General features: G+C 43.9%; 1 pseudogene; it reads right to left on the reverse strand.

Moving 5' to 3' along the window:
• Window positions 1-11,226: 11,226 nt before the first annotated feature.
• LOC102491962 (PSME3-interacting protein pseudogene) lies at window positions 11,227-11,990 on the reverse strand (annotated as a pseudogene).
• Between the last annotated feature and the right edge of the window lie 370 nt (window positions 11,991-12,360).

Here is a 12,360-nt window from a genome sequence, read left to right on the forward strand (position 1 = left end):
TCTTTCCCCTTTATTCTGAGTTTGTCAAAACTCTCAGTCATGCTTGACTGATTAATTCTAAATGCACAAAGCTTAAAAAGAAGCAGAGGGAAAGCAAATGGGATCCTTATGTTTTTGATTCGTTCACACCTAATTCAGCCATCTGGGGGGAAGCTTGAGGGAGGAGTGCCAGATGCCCCCACATTCAATTACAAAGTATTGCATCGAGGCAGGAGGCTCACAGGGACCTGGATACCAACAGGGAGGCAGAAAAACTGGATTCTTGTTCAGCCTTTACTTGGTGCCTTTTCTGTGCCAGACCCTATGTTGGGCACTGTATGCCCAAAGTTGAGCCAAACAGATGGCTGCCCTCAAAGGGGTCAAAGTGCAATGTCAGAGATGACTACATAAGCAGATCACTCCCCAGAAGAGTCTCAGAGCTGGTGTGAAAGCTGTGCAGGGAACAGTGAATGTCAAAAGGAAGGAGTCAGGTCTGACCAGGATGTAAAGAGAAGCTTCGTAGATAATAATGCAAATGCCTACCATTTACTGAGTACTTGGCATGGATACTAGTTTTCTAGGACTGCCTAGCCCTCAAAATTACCACAGACTAGGTGCCTTAAACCAACAGAAATGTATTCTCAGTTCAGAAAACCAAGGGCCAGCAGGTGGCATGGTGGTTAAGGACTGGACTCTCACATGGCTGACCACAGTTCAAGTCCCAGTCCTGGCGGCTTGCTTTCTCACTTTCCCTCTCTCTCCTTCACTCTGTCCCTCTCTGGTTAAATAAATAAAGTTAAATAAAATAATTCTAAAAAAAAAAAGAAAGAAAGAAAGAAAGAAAGGGAAAGAAAACTACAGACAGTCCTCTGGAGGTCTTACAGAGAACTTGTCCCATGCCTCTCTCCTAACTCTTGGTGGCTCCAGGCATTCCCTCCCCATTCCTTGGCTCATAGCAGCATCTTCCCAATTTCTGCCCTCCTCATCACATGAATGTCTTTTCTATCTCTGTTTCTCTTCTTATAGGAGTGAATAAAATCCATATGATTTTATTTCAAGATCTTATTCCCAAAAACGTTTATAGTCACACAAATACAGGGGGCTAGAACATGAACATATCTCTTTAAGGACACGATTTAACAGAGTACACCATGTTCCAACCCCTTACATACATTATATGACTTCATTTTCACTGCAACCTATGAGGCAGGTAGTACTATCAGCCCTATTCTGCAGATGTAGAAACAAATTTAATGAGGTAAACAGCTTAGCAAACATCATGCAGCCCTTGAGAGAGAAACAGGGTTTGAACACAGGGAATACAGATATCAAAACTGTCTTTTTAGAATAATTGAGCAGCTTCCTATAAAGGTAAGTATAGTCTTATCATGTGATCTAGTAATCATACTATATGCTTACCCAAGGGGGCTGAGAAGTTATGATCACACAAAAATGTACACCAGTTTACAGTTGTACCATCCCTAATCACTAAAATTTGGAAGCAACCAAGATATCCTCCCATGGTCAGATGGATAAACTAACCGTGGTACCTCTATATAATGGAATATTATTCAGGAATAAAAGATGAGCTATCCAAGCCATGAAAAAGCATGAAGGAAACTTAAATGTGTATTGCAAAATGAAAGAAGCCAAATGAAAGAAGCCAGTCTGAAAAGTCTACAGACCGAACGACTCCACGTATATGATATGCTGGAAAAGGCAAAAGTACAGAGAGAAAAGATCCGTGGTTGCCAGCTTCCAGTGGAGGAATGAAAGGATGACTAGGTGGAGCACATAAGACTTTCTAGGGCAGTGAAACTATGCATGCCATTATACGTTTGTAAAAACCTGTAGACCTATACAACAGAAAGAGTGAACATAAGGTGAACTGTGGACTTCGGTCAATACTAATGTAGTAGTATTGTTTTTTCAATTGTAACAAATACACCACACCAATGTAAGATGTTAATGATAGGGGAAATTGTGTGTGTGCATGTGTGTTTGTGTGTGCAGTGAGCAGGTGTGTATGGGAACTAGCTACAATTTCTACTGTAGTTTTCTATAAACCTGAAACCTGCTCTAACCAAGTCTATTAATCATAAATAAATGCCTTAGTCCATTATTAATTAATTAATAAGGAACCCACCCATCCCACACTAGCCTGAGGAAGTAACAAGAATAATAAAGGAGAGTGCCTGCTAAGAAATGAAGGGATTAAGGTCAGCAGGTGGCACAGTGGTTAAGGTGCTAGATTCCCACACGGATGACAATAGTTCAAGTCCCGGACCTGGCAGCTTACTTTCTTACTGTCTGTCTTTCTCTTTCTCCTCTTTCTCTGGTAAGAATATATGCCCTATGGAAAATTAAAAATAATAGTAATAACAATACATTAAATTAAATTACTAAAAAGAAATGAAGGAATTAAAAAAACTACCAGGAGAAAATAGGTTGTTGTTCCCCCTTATTCTTCCCTGTTAGATATTCTGGTATACCATCACCATTTTTGTCTTGTTTTCAGAAATTATTAGGTGAATATTTGATTGTCTGTTTCTCAGTTCCAAGACTGGCCTCCTTCTGAAGGCCAAGTGTGCAGATGTAGATGAGACACAGACCTGGTCCTTAGTGAGTTCACATTCTTGAAAAGGAATCAGACACAAGCCTCAGGTGCCAAGAAATGAAAGGGACCATGGGAGTCTGGGAGGGCAGAGTGAGGAACCAGTAGCCTCAACCTCCAACCTTGGAGCCAGATGCAGGTGTGATAATTAATATGACCTGAGGCAAAGTCCAGTGTGCCCCTCTCCTCCCCAGGACACAGCTCAGGGGAGACGATTTGGCAAGGTAGTGGGAAGGTATGGGCGTGTCTGGACGCACTTGGTGATGTGGTTCACCCAGCCTGGGTGCTTTCCACTGGGATTTCTTGGAGAGCTGAGGCTCCACTCATCATGGCCCCATTTACTGTCAGAGCCAGGACTGCAGCTACACCACAGTCACCTTCCCTGCTGATGTTATTCTCCCTGCCCTTCCCTCTTCCTCTTTCCCTCTTCCACCCTCCTCAGAGCACATCTTATCACTTAGCACTTGGAGGAAACAGGAGCAGCCAGCACCAGGAGAAGAAACGCTGTCGTGGCTCTCGGCCTCATTCCAACAGGAGCTTGTACCAGCTCCTCTTTCAATAGCTGGCCCCACTCCTACTACGGTAGCCCAGTGGGCTCCTTGCAGACTTTGGTCTCAGTGCAATGCACTGGCCATGTCTTCACACGTGCTCCTGTCCAGCTTCTCTGCTGGCCTCTTAAAGGATTCTTAAAACGTAGCTGACAGACTGACATGAGAAGAAATGAAGAATGCTGATTCACCTCCTCAGTGATCAGGACCTCCTGTCTGCCATACCTCCAACTAGCCAGTGTCTGGCCCCCACAACATACATCTGCAGGGGCTAAGTCCAGGTGCCAGGACACCTGTATCTCTGGTCTCCTCTCCTCCTACTCCTACCTCCCAAGGGTGCCTATATCCTTGTCCTGGTGAGCTGACTTGACCCTATTCCCTAGATGGGAGATATTTCTGAATTTCTCTGTGACTTTGCTTGAGCTATTTCCTCTTCCAGAAATGCCTTGGTTCACCTTTAAACTCCTTCTCATCCTTTAAGACTCAGGCTAACTGTTATCTCTTCTACAAAGTCTTTCCCAATTCTCCAAAGCCTCCCCCAAAAGAACTGTGGATTTTCATAGCTCTTCCTTCTTACATAGAATAAATCTACTCATGTAGTATCTCATTTCATTCTTGTCTCCCCAAAATAGACTAATTGCTGACTCATCACCTCCTTTCTGTTTTCCCAGCATGGAGCAGAGTAACAGGCACATAGTCTGTACCCAGTAAATGTTTCTGAGATGGATACATGTGCAGGAGGGTAACTCATTTCTCTCTATGGGCTACTGCAAGGATGAAGTGAGACAAAGTATGTAAACTTCGCTCTTAGAGGCTCTTGCTAACCTCTAATATGTCATGGTTCTTCTTCCCTTCTTACACGTCTTTTCTTGGCTGGAAAGTTCTACCCCAATTTATCTGGATAGCTCTGACTCATCTTCTAGATCTTTCCTCAGGAGAACTTCCTCCGACACCTTGGATCTAAGTTCTTTGCATCACTACTCATGTACTTGGGACCATTTTTGATTTTAGGTTTTTTGTTTCTTGGGATTTTTTACATCATACTCAGTGAACTTGAACGCCGATCAGGTCATCGCATCTTTGCCAGCCCACTATAATGGGGACAGACCATATCTATTCAATGCTGCGTCTTCCACTAACCCACAGTGGCTGGCACACAGCAAGTACTGGATAAACAGGTATTCAGCAAAAACGTAAAGCAAAGAAGCAAATGGGAACTCAGGTTGCATGCTCACACGGGAACTCAGTGTGAGATATCTATTGCTAGCATTGTGTTCTCAGTCTACCGCTTGCTAGCTATGTGACTTCGTGGGCTCACCTATAAACAGGAAGGATGAATATTCAAATGTTCCTGCAAAATGGGTATTGACCTGCGATAGATAAAATGCTTCTCTCATAGGAAAGATTCAACAAGTGATAGTGGCTCATCTCCTCATAAGGGTAGAGCAAAACTAGAGCCTCCATTTCTGAACCCAAAGAGAGTCTTTCTCCATGTTTCCAAAGATCAGAAAGCCCTCACGTGATCCCCAGTCCCATATCACTTAGAGCCTTCCACAGGATGCTTGAAAGAAAAAGCTGGTCATGGCTTTGCCAGGCCTGCCACCTCGACAAGGGATGCTGTCCCGTTCAGAGGCCATGGCAGCTCCCCACACTCCTGCTTCTGACTAGAGGAGAAAGGCAGGGAGGGGGAGGTTGCCAACAGCCTTGTGCAGATTCATCATTCTGAGTCCTCATTCTTAACATATGTTTTCGATCTCACACAAAACATGGGTTTCTGGTTTCCATTACCTTTGTTTCATTTTAGAATATAATGTTTTTTATAGCCTGGGGAAGGGAGGGAGAAATCAAGCAAGCAAGTGTGCATGTGAGCTTGTATGTTTTTTATTTTTCCATCAGAAGAAAGAGGGATGAAAAGGCAAGAAACCGAGGAGGGCAGGCCTGCCTCAGACTCCTTCAAGCCAGTCATTGATCCCCCAAGCACTGGCTGAGCACCTACTCTGTGCATGCAGATACAATGGAATAAAACCACGGCAACACGTGGTCCTTGCAGTTGAGTAATTTGCAGTCAAATGAAGTAGATAAACTGGCTCACAGCACATAATGCAAGACAGATTTTTCATCTGAAAGAGAAGAGAAGGATGATGGGAAGGAATCAAAGAAGAAGGAAAAAGAAAGAAAAGGATGATGAGCAAATGAAGAAAGAGAAGAAAAGAAGAAAGGAAGAGGAGAACGAATGAAAGGACAGGAACGGTGAGGGAACAAAGGAAGCTAACATGTATTCTCATGCTCACATGCTGGACTTTGTGCTAAGGAACTTACACTTTGGATTTTGCTTAACCCTTATAAACGAAAGGAGGATTGTAATCAAATGAGCTTCCTTGAAGAGAAGTTCATTTACCATTTTACAGGTGAGAAAATCAAGACTTAGTTAAAGTCTAAGGTCTCCCAGCCAGTGGAGCAATACAGGGGCATCATACAGGCCACTGAGACACTTGCCTGGCCTCCTCTCAAAAAGGCGAGGTGGAATTGGCACTGCTGTGAGGCAAGATCCTCGTCTTGGGAGCCTGAGGGGCACACAGCCCATTTATTCCACTGGCTCCCCAAAGACCTCCCAGAACCATAACCTGCTAAAACGGATAGACCTTAGAGATCATCTGATCCAAGCCACTCGAGGAAAAACAGATTCAGAAACAGGTGGAGGCTTGCCTAAGGTCGTGCGGAGCATTCATAGGAGACTTAGGGCCCAGTCCTCTGTACCAGAGCCCACAGGGAAGTCAGCAATGCCAATAGCTGTGCCATTTAATTGCTTCCAGACCATGGAAGACTACGGTCTACCCTCCTTGCTCCGTCCCATCCTAGATGAAGCATTCCCAGGTCGGCTGAGCAGAAAGGTTTGTTTTGGCAGAAAACTGGGTGCTGTCCAGCTCGATAATCACCCGTGTTAACACGCCATTATGTGTGTCATTAACAGACTTGGCAACTGGGACTTGGCTTTTTTTTTTTTCTCTTTACATTTTCTTTTTATTTTCCAAAAATATAAAAATAAAATGTAGCCCCCATGTGTGAATCAGAAAGACCAAGAGTCTCAGCCACGCAGGCTCTCACTGACTGTCTGCAAGACAAGACCTTACCAAAAGCACACCATTTCTGCCCAGGAAGTATCCAACAGCGTGGCTTTTGAAGGAGACCTGTGTGACATCATGGGTGGGACTTTCCACTCATGACAAGGGCCTGCCCAGCCAAACCTTTCCCCCCATGACACTCCAGCACCCCTCTATACCAGCATAGCTGATGGCATGGAAAAACTCAAAGCTATGGAATCAAACAGAACCAAGAGTAAAGACTGGTTTCACCATTGTATGACTTTTAAGAATTTAATCTAGAGATTTAACCTCTTTGAACCTCGGTTTCCTCATCTGAAACATGCAGGTAACAATGAGATATTATATATCATCCTTCCCTCCATTTATGCCAGCAATTCATCTTTAAAAAAAAAAAGAAAAGAAAAAAGAAAAAGTTTTAAAATAACATTGTGTGTTGCCGGCAGGTGGCGTGGTGTTTAAGGGCACTGGACTCCCACATGGCTGATCAGGCAACTTGTTTTCTTACTTTCCCTCTCTCTCTTTCTCTCTCTGTCCCTCTCTGATCTAAATAAGTAAATAAATAAATTTAAGTAATTCTTTTTTAAAAATAAATAACATTGTACCTCTGCTAAGTAAAAGGTTGTTGAGTATAAAGTACTTAAAATATAATGATAAATCAGACACAAACTTTGCCCTTCAAAGCTTCCAGGCTCATGGGGAAGTTAAATATAAAGAAATGTAATTCCATCATTATTCCAGAAGTACATAGCAAGCAGTCCTCCCGACTGCAGTGTGACAGCCTGGCCCAAGCCAGCCCGCTCTCTCTCCTTGACCATTCAGTTGCCTTCTGATCGGTCTCCCATCTCCCTCCCTTGTTCCTTCCCAGTCTCTTCTCAGCAGAGCAGTCTACACAGTCCTCTGACATATCACAGTGATCATATCACTCTCCCGTTCAACACTTCCCGAAGGCTTCTCGTTAAACTTTGGGGAAAACATCCTCAGTTGTTACCTTGGCTCACAAGGCCCCCTCCTCCCTCCCACCAGTCTGCTTGCTCTTCCTTGGGCACACCTAGAAAGTTCCCACTTCAGATTCTTTGTTCTCTCTCCAGGATGGGGGTTCCCGAGATAACAGTGCACTCTTTTCCTCATTTCATTCCAGTCCCCGCTCAATGTCACCTCATCAGAGAGACACTCTATCCAAAATAGCATCCCTGTTGCTGGCTATATCCTTACTTTCTTTTACTTTTCTCAATAGCCTTATCACTTTCTAAGTTATGTATCTATGTGTTTGCTCTCAGCCTCTCTCACCAGAATACGAATATACAAAGGGAAGAGATTTTGGAACTGTGCCTTGCACATACTATGCACACATTTATTGGGTGAATGAATGAATGAAGAAATTAACACATACTATGTGCCCTACACTAAGTACCGGTGAGACCCACTGGACAGAGTCCTTCCCTTCTAGTCTCTGTGGAGAGTTAGACAGAAGAAAGCTCAGTAGGATCCCTAAGGAGGTACCTGATCCAGCTACAGAGGTCAGGGCCAAGGAATCCTTTTAAAAGGAAAATATTTCTAAGCCAATACTTGAAAAACACTATGAGAAAAGGCACAGAAGAAAGAAAAGGCTTGATGTGCTTTGAAAACCACAAACATTCCACTTTTGCTGGAACTATGTGAGGGAAGGGTTGTTGGGGATGGGTGCAGAATAACAAAAGACATAGAAAAGAACAGAAGAACATGGAAAAATTCTATGCCAGTTGAGAACATGGGATCTTATATGCTATTAAAGGAGATAGAGCCATTAAAGGAAAGTGGCAGTCAGTTCGTATTTTTGTTTTTATTTGTTTTTCAGTCTGCTATCACGTGTGTGTGTGCTCACAAAGCCGAGATACAGAAAGCAAGAGAAAATAAATGCCTCCCCACACCTCTCAGCAGGTATGACTACACCACTATCCCTTCTCCTCCATTCTCTTCCCAGGATTTTGGGCACACACACACACACACACACACAGAGAGAGAGAGAGAGAGATATGACTGGCATGTTTTTCAAGCCACCAGGTTCAGGACTTGAACCACACAGTCAGACATGTGGGATCCAGCCTCTGTTACCACCATGCCACCATCTGGCCCAACATGGTCAGTTTTACAAAGTTCCTTCTGACCCAGAGGTAGAGAATAGGTTTGAGGGAAGTTGGGGTGTGAAGCATAGAGATGAGTTAGCTAGTACTGCAATAACAATAAAAATTAGATTTGAAAAATTCTTTGCTTTATGTAACTACAAATGTCTTCTAAAGTGGACAGATCTTATTACATAGGAGAGGGAACATTTTGTTCTACTAATAATTTGTGATTTTGGTTATACAGAGGAAAGTTGCTATGGGGAGCTGAATTCACTACATGAAAGGAGAAGAGTTTGGGGGTTCCCTGAGAAAGAGGAAAGTTGCTATGGGGAGTTGAATTCACTACATGAAAGAAGAGTTTGTGGGTTCCCTGAGAATCTCAGTAGGGACAAATAAAAGCAAAGGCCAAAGGAGGAAGCCAAAGGAGCCAGCAGTGCACTGTGATGCCAGTCACTGGTCAGGGTGATTTTCCAATGAGGAAAACCCAGTAGCAAAGGAGCTTTTATAAGGGGAGTATGAGAGCCAGCAGGTGGCATTGCAGTTAAGGTGCTAGACTCCTACATGACCAATCATGGTTTGAGTCCCAGACCTGGCAGTTTGCTTTCTCAAATTCCTTCTCTCACTCTCACTCTCACTCTCACTCTCTCAACCTCTCTCTAGTAAGTGTACATGACCTATAGCAAATTTCAAAATAATAATAAATAAAATAAGTAATTATTTTTTAAAAAGAGGAGTACCTACTTTATGATTTTAGGTTTTTGCTAACTAACAGGGGGTCCACTTAGGATATGATGGACTCATTGGTATGAACTAGTCCTCCACCATTAAAATAAAACAGACATAAAGCTGGACCCAATATAGAAGACCATGGTTTTCTGGAATTGGACCACAGGCAGCGCAAGCCTGTAATCCCTGAGAGAAGGTAAGCTTATATGGCAAGCCCCACAATTGCCCCGCTTCTGGGAAGAACTTCCCTCACTGTAGAGCAAAGAGCTAGAATCTAACCAGAGCAAGGTAGTTCTGCAGGACCGAAGAGGCAGAATCCAGTTGACCCAGCATGGTTTAGAGCAGGTGAAGCAGCTGGCATCTGTGGGGCAGGGGCAGTGGAGAGAAGTGAGCTGCACAGACAGCAGCCCCTGGCTGTGTCATGGCACCCCATGGAGTCCTCAGCATAGCGCATGCACAGTGTGAGAGTACAGACTTACCCCAGAGCAGCTACAACAGAGTACAGAGCAGAGGGAGAGACTAGAAGGCAAGCAGTGCTAGAAGACAGAAGAGAAATACTCCAATTACGGTACAGAAATCCTGTTCATATCCCAGACTCCAGATGAGACACCAACAGGGTGACGGCTTACAAGTAAGGACCACACACTAGAGTGAGGCCAACTCTTGATGAGCACTGTCCAATACACAGGCACACTCCAGAGATACTGCAGGTTTGGTTCCAAACCATCCAGACGAAGGAACAACTGCAATTAAGTGAGCGACATGAAACATTTGGCTTCCCAGTGCACATGAAAGTTATGTTTACACTATACTGAAATCTATTAAGTGTACAATAGCATTATGTCTAAAAACATCAACATACACACCTTAATTCAAATATACTTTATTACTGAAAAATGTTAACAACCGTTTGAACCTTCAGCAAGTTGTCATCATTTTGGTGGTAGAGAGCTTTGCTTTGATGTTGGTGACTCATCAGGATGGTGATTCCTAAAGGATAGAGTGCCTATGAAAATGTCTTAAAATACGACAACAGTGAAGTTTGCCACATGTTATGGATTGATTCTTCCTCTCACAAAAGATGTCTCTGTAGCATGAAATGCTGTTTGATAGCATTTAACCACAGAACTTTCAAAATTGGACTCAATCCCTTCAAATCCTGCCATTGCTCTATTGACTAAGTCTATGTAGTATTCTCAACCCTTTGTTGCCATTTAGGCAATGTTCACAGAATCTTCACGAGGAATAGATTCCATCTTAAGAAACTATTTTCTTTGCTCACCTATAAAAAGCAATCCCTTATCTGTTAAAGTGTTACCATGAGATTGCAGCTATTCAGGTGTATCTTTAGACTCCTCTTTTTTTTTTTTTTTTTGAGAGGTTTTTGCTAAAGGGAATGTGCGCTCACCAGAAAGAGAAAGAAAGTGAGAAACCACCCCCCAGGGGGGATGGCCATGCCACAATCCCTTCTCCTCCATTTTCCTCTCAGGATCTTGGGCACACACACAAACGCGCCCAGCCTGAGTTTAAGCCACCGGGTCCAGAACTCAAACCACGGTCGACTACATGGGAGTCCAGCAACATAGCCATGACACCAACTGCTGGTCCCTCAGTTTACAATCTTTACTTAGCCATACAACATTGAGAATTGGTCAGTTATAGGGAAGTGCTCCATTTCATCACCTGGGTCAGTTCTCATCCCCCACATGCTCCACGATGCAGGAGAACCAAATAACAGGTTCCTCTACACAGAATGTTTAAATACCTGTCCGACAAATGCCCTTGCTTCTCTGTGCTGTGGGGAAAGGAAACAAAGAAAAACCAAGGCAATCAAACCAAAACCCTTGCAGGCCAGCTAGTGCCTATCCTCCCAGAGTGTTCTGAGTAAGGTGTCTGCTGGGCCTGTCCCTACCCCAGCACATACGTGAGGAAAGAGGCTGTGGACAGGTTTGGTCATCTGCATGGGATTAGAAAGTGAACCAAACACAATTCAGCCCACAGTGGATTGAGTTACATTCTTAGGTTGGGTTAAAAATGCCACAGTGTGCACAGGAAGCAGGCAAAGGAGTTTGTGGGGGAGGAAATGCCTGTAGGCGGCATAAACAGTCCAGTCTACTCTTGGGGAGGAGCTCCCTGTGGTGAGGATGGAGGAGCTAGGGGGCCTCAAGGAAGGTGTTGGTTCGGATGATGGAGATCATTTTCCTGGTGGCATTGATGGTACCTTCTCTGTCTGAGCTGGACTCTGAGTCGCTGCTCCCAGAGTAGGCACCCAGGCCAGGGAGGACACCGATCCACACTGCGATGAAGGGAACAGTGGATAGAAGGGCCGCTCAGGGGAGTGCTTCCAAAAGACACGCGGGATGGCACCTCTTACTCTTGTCATCTGGGTCAGAGTCTGGTTTCAGTCTTTTCACACTGTTGCCATACTCTCTGGCTTCTTATGCTTCATGGCTCCTGCCAACAGCTTAGCCTGGGAGAACTTGTTCTTGGTTTCCATGGGTTTCACAGTCAGTTTCTTCTCTACTTCCTTCTTGTTTTTTGAAGAAATTCTAACCTTATTGAAATTACTTCTGTATTCCTTCAGTTCTTTCCGTTCTTCTTCCCTTCATTGTTTTTCTACTAGTTCCTGCTGCCGAGAAGCCTCATCAAGGAAGTTGGTCTCCTCTTCATCTAAGCCTCTTACCCTGTTTTTAAATTTGAACTGCTCCTCATACTCCCCCTCCTTCCTGTATTTCTGCCTCTGCAGCCTCTCATAGAGAGACCAGGGGTCATAAACCTCCTCTGGACGTTCTTCTGGATCTTTGGGTTTTCGAAACTTCTCCCATTCTTGTCTCCATTTGCACTGTTCATCTAGCTCTGCCTCAGAGACAAACCTCTTGCTGATGACAAGGTTACCATCATCTCCTCCATCCACAGGGGATCAGTCTACCAGCACATGGGAGGCAAGACTACCCCACCTTGCTGATGCCACCCCAAACCACCACCGCAAAGGCCACTCACTCTTTAAAAATCAGACTCCTCTTTCAATTCCCTATTTCCACCACATCTGCAGTCAGTCCCTCCACTGAAGTCTTAAACCCCTCAAAACAATCCCTGAGGATTGGAATTGACTTCTTTTAAACTCCACTTATGTTGATATGCTGAACCCCTGCATGAATCGCAAATCTTTTCCATGGAATCTAGAATGGAAAATGCTTCCCATAGGTTTTTAATACACTCTGTTTAGATCTATCCAAAGAATTATAATCAATAGCTATTATTGCCGTATAAAATGTACTTCTTTAATA

Source organism: Tupaia chinensis, unplaced genomic scaffold (genome assembly GCF_000334495.1).
Source record: "Tupaia chinensis unplaced genomic scaffold, TupChi_1.0 Scaffold000165_2, whole genome shotgun sequence".
Classification (NCBI taxonomy): domain Eukaryota; kingdom Metazoa; phylum Chordata; class Mammalia; order Scandentia; family Tupaiidae; genus Tupaia; species Tupaia belangeri.